Source organism: Lepus europaeus, chromosome 17 (assembly GCF_033115175.1).
Source record: "Lepus europaeus isolate LE1 chromosome 17, mLepTim1.pri, whole genome shotgun sequence".
Lineage (NCBI taxonomy): Eukaryota > Metazoa > Chordata > Mammalia > Lagomorpha > Leporidae > Lepus > Lepus europaeus.
The window spans coordinates 25001223-25006157 of record NC_084843.1 but is presented as its reverse complement, the minus strand read 5'-3'; the positions used below and the strand labels follow the sequence as shown (position 1 = coordinate 25006157).

The 4935-nt window shown below is 47.7% G+C and overlaps 1 pseudogene; it reads right to left on the bottom strand.

Moving 5' to 3' along the window:
- Window positions 1–1172: 1172 nt before the first annotated feature.
- Window positions 1173–2596, bottom strand: LOC133775761 (large ribosomal subunit protein eL8-like; annotated as a pseudogene).
- Between the last annotated feature and the right edge of the window lie 2339 nt (window positions 2597–4935).

Genomic DNA, 4935 nt, shown 5'->3' with positions numbered 1-4935 from the left:
GGTGACCCGGGGACATGGATCTGCTCACTGCAGGAACCAGACTCCCAGTTCAGTGCTCTTTCTCTTTGGTGAAGAAAGAAGGGCGGAACTGTCCTGGCCGCTCCTTGTGGCCTGGTTCTAAGGACTTCACTGGGACCCTAGGAAGCCCCGTGGACTCACGATGATGGTCTTCTTGCAAAAGAAAGGGCTGGGGCTGGCATGTGGGGTCCTGGTTAAGATGCCACTCGGGACTCCCACATCCCACATCAGAGGCTGGGTTCCAGTGCTGACTCTGCTCCTGATTGCAGCTTCCTGTTATGTGCACCCTGGGAGGTAACAGGTGTTAGACCAAGTAGCTGTGGCCCTGCACCCACAAGGGAGATCTGCATTAAGTTCCGGGCCCCTAGCTTCAGCCTGGTCCAGCCCTGGCTCTTGGGGACATTTGGAGAGTGAACCAACAGGATCTCTCTCTGTCTCTGTCTTTCCCAAATAAAGTGGAGGTGGGAGGTTTGGCAGTGGAGAATGAGGAGTTCGTGTAACTCTAGACCAAATGCTGCAGATACCCAGGGCCAGGCAAGCAATGTAAATGAAGGAAGCGAGCCCAGGATGAGCAACGTGGAATGGTTGGGACTGTGGTGAACTGAAGCTCCGAGCTTCAATGGGAAGAGGCAGCTACTGCTGAGTGCCAGTCTACGGTGGGCACGGAGGAGGAAGGGCCCAGGGTGGCCTGATTTCTGACTTCTTCAGAGGTACCAGTAATCTGAACTTTTTAAAATATAAAATCCAATTTTTAAATATTGGCTCTTTAAAATATCAACTCTGAGTTGATGAGATGTGAATTACTGTGGGACTCTAGTTCAAGCTATTCTTGGTGGAGCGAGTGTGGCCTCTGTCTTTGGCACCCGGACTGATCTGGCCAGGGTGTGGGGATAGGGCAGTGGAGGTGAAGGAAGCGTGGGGCTCACGTGCACCCTGGCCCATTCCCACTGCTTCCTTGTCTCCACCTCCTGGGAATGAATAGGAATAGCAGCAGATGAACACCAGGGGGTCCTGTTTTCAGAGTGGAGGCTCTGCTACATTCTAGTAGAACTCTAGCAAGCTGGGAGGGGTCTTGTGGTAGGACCCGGTGGGACTTGCTATGTCCAACTTAATATTTTTTTATTTTTATATGCAGGAAAGTCAGCAGTGTTCATTTATCCCTGCTTCGTGCTGAGTTCTTGACCTTTTGCCTTCTGCAGCTTGGCAGTGCAAACCACAGATTTTGGATCCAGGATGCTGCCTCCCTCCCCAGTGATGGCAGATCTTGTCCTGTCTGTTACTGTGGTTGATCCCAATGGTTTCCATCGGCTTAGCAAGAGTGCCTTTGTCTTCCAAGTTCACTTGCTTGGAGGCAATGGTAGTGCAGCTCTTAGACCAGGCGTCCTGGCCTGGCCTTCCACATAGGGTAGGCAGGAAGATGGCCAGTTTGATGGGATTCACTTTGTGTGCAGTTACCACCAGTTACCACCAACCTTCTTACTCTCCACCAAGGCAGTGACAGTATTTTTTTCTTTTTTTTTTTTTTAACTTTTATTTAGTAAATATAAATTTCCAAAGTACAGCTTATGGATTACAATGGCTTCCCCCCCCCCCCCAATAACTTCCCTCCTGCCCACAACCCTCCCAACTCCTGCTCCCTCTCCCCTTCCATTGACATCAAGATTCATTTTCAATTCTCTTTATATACAGAAGATCAATTTAGTATATATTAATTAAAGATTCCAACAGTTTGCACCCACACAGAACATGAAGTGTAAAATACTGTTTGAGTACTAGTTATAGCATTAATTTACATTGAACAACACATTAAAGACAGAGATCCTACTTGAGGAGTAAGTGCACAGTCAGTATTTTTTTTAAAGATTATTTATTTATTTGAGAGGTAGAGTTACAGTGAGAAAGAGAGGACACAGAGAGAAAGGTCTTTCTTCCAGTGGTTCACTCCCCAAATGGCCTCAGTGGCCAGAGCTGCGCCGATCCAAAGCCAGGAGCCAGGATACTCCTCCGGGTCTCCCATGTGGGTGCAGTGGCCCAAGCACCTGGGCCATCTTCCACTGCTTTCCCAAGCCATAGCAGAGAGCTGGATTGGAAGAGGAGCTGCTGGGATTAGAACCAGCACCCGTATGGGATGCTGGCACTGTAGGCAAGAGGATTAACCCACTGTGCCACAGTGCCACCCCCCAGTGACAGTATTGATCCCTGCTTGAAGGACAAGTGGTCTCTTACTGGGGACATCCCCTTTGCCAGATGCTTTCTTCCTGGCCCAGGCAAGTGGTCTCTGTTTGCTGCCTTCTTGCTTTGTTTCTGGTCTGTACTGTTTGGCAGTCCAGGGTCTGAGTGCAATGGAGGAGGTGCGTTCAGCTGCTTGAACTGTACAGCCCTTTGCTGCTGCAGCCAGATGTAGTGAGACCATTTGACGCAACAAGGGAGGTCCTTTTGGGGCCAGATGTCCTGTCCAAGGCCCAAATTCTTAAACCTTTACTCAAATGAAACTTACCATCTTGTTGGCCTCCTACTTTTTCATGACGGCAGGGCCCAGGGCCACCCTCAATACTTTGTCCTTCATTCTTTGTGGCATCATGGACAATTGGAGGAGACAGAAAAGCCAACTTAATAAAAAAAAAATAGCTCCTGCATATGCATGCTCCCTGTGTGCCAGGCATGACACGTTAGGTCATCTGAGCCTGGCCGTGACCATATGTTGTAGATATTACTGCCCTTTCCTTAATAGATGAAGAAATTAAAGCTTAAAGAAGTGAAGTAACTTGTTCAAGGACACACAGTAAGTGGCAGGATGTAGGCACACACATGGCAGACTGAAATGTAAAATTTTCAAAAGTTGCTCTGTTTTGGCTCCTACGCCTCCTATAACAAAGTGGTTTTCTTGTCTTCTACAGTTTTTCAATAGTGTTAACTGTCTGGGTGAGCTCAGCTTGCCCATGCACTGCAGTGTATTGGCTTGGCAAAGGTGAGAGCCAGTTTGCCAGTGCATTTATTCTCTCTCCATGTTCCCGGAGAAGACCTGGCCCAGGAGCCGCCAGCCTGTCTTTATGGCAGCCAGAAAAAAGGCAGCAAGCCTGGAGCAAGCACTGAACTGCTGTCGGTGCCTTTTCCTTCCTGCCCTTTCTGATCTAAGCCATGCTTTCTGCTGTCATCTCTAATGCTTCCTTCCGTGCTAGGATGGGACAGGCCTGCTGCCTCCTCCTGTCTGTTGCTTCCTTAGCCTCAGCAACAAGTCCTGGCCCAGGGCCAGATGGGACGCAGGACCTCCATACCCACCTGGTGGGGCATCTGTCACACGCCTTGCATGATCTGGAGCCCAGGCAAGAACGTTGGTCATGCTTTTACAAAATAAGTACATTTTATTTTTTTCACGCAAAATCAAATCTTGGAGATCATTTATTTCCTAGGATCAGAAGTCCCCTGGAGTTAGCTTAAGTGAGGAAGAATGGACTTACTGGAATCCAAGTAAAATCTGGACAGGTAGGCCACAGGAAAGGTGAGAATCAGGCTACCCCAGGCCATGGCAGCAGCAGGGTTCCTGACCCTGGCATTAGTGCTTTGCCCTTAACTCCACAGCTGAATTCCGCCTGTCAGTGTTTGATCTGATCTGTCCCCAACTGTGTCTGAATCTCAAAGTTTTCATTTCAATTTCTTGGGACAGACATATCAGAGGCCACCACTGGGGCCAGATGGCCATCATATTTGGATCATTTGGGGACCACATGTCTGAAACGTTCAGTGTTCCCTATCAGTTTGCTGTAATATTATTACTGCAGCTAAGATGAGGTCAGGATGCCCAGAAGAGGTGAAGTCACCCAGAAACAGCATGTCTCTTTAGGAGATAGATAGGATGGTTGTGAGGGTTGAGCAGCCTGGATGAGGGTTCCAGGGCCAGCTCAAGCTCAGGAGGTCAGAAGCCCCTGGCATTTGCTCCCTATCCTGGGGGAGTGGAGAAGATAGATTTCTGTTGGAAGACTGTTGCTGGGAAACCTAGGCCCCTAGTCATGAGGGGTTGCACTGGCAGGAGACACAGGCTGAAGCCCAAGGTCTGCTTTATTTTCCAGTTGGAACCAAGGGAGCCAAAGATGGGCCCGATGGAAACAGGGGTCAAGTTTAACTCCTAAGGTCTAGGAGCTCCCATATCTTGGAGCAGCGGTGGATGGAGTGGTCTTGTGTTCTTATCTGGCCCCGTGTCTGAATGAGTGCTACCTTCCTACCTGACACAGATAAGCCTACCTTCTTGGGAGATAGAGTCATACTCAAACCTCAGCTCTACCTTGCATTTTCAGTATGACCTTTGAACACTTTCTTCTTGAATCTCAATTGTTCTCATCTGCAAAACAGCAATAATAACAGAGTTGGGGAACAGGCAAATGCTTGACAAATGTCAGCCATTATTTATAAATGGTAAACCTCTCTAGAGCGGAAGCCACACTTTCTACTTCTGCTGCTCTCCAGGGCAGCTTAACATTATACTGGTGTACTGAAGTCACGTGTGGAATAACATCTACATTTTTGTCTCTAAGCCTAGACTACATTTGCCAACCTTTTTCTGCTCTCTAGGGAACTTACCCTCCAAGCTTCTAGTATCATATTGAAGAGCACAGGTCCTAAGGCTTGAATGCTTGGTTTTTAATTCCAGTTCTGTTGCTCATTAGCTGTGTGACTTTCAGAATAATATTAATTTATTTACCTCTTGGTGCCTCAGTTCCCTCACTGGTTAAAAAGGAAAGTAACATCCCCTACTTTTTAGCCTTATTTTGAGGAGTAAATGAATTTATATATGTAAAATGCTGAGAAAAGTGCCTGGCAATCTAAGTACTCAGGAATTCATTACTATTATTTTCACAGCACAGGGGGTTGCAAGTGAAAATATCTGTGGTTGTCAGGCATACAATATAGAAAATGAAGCAG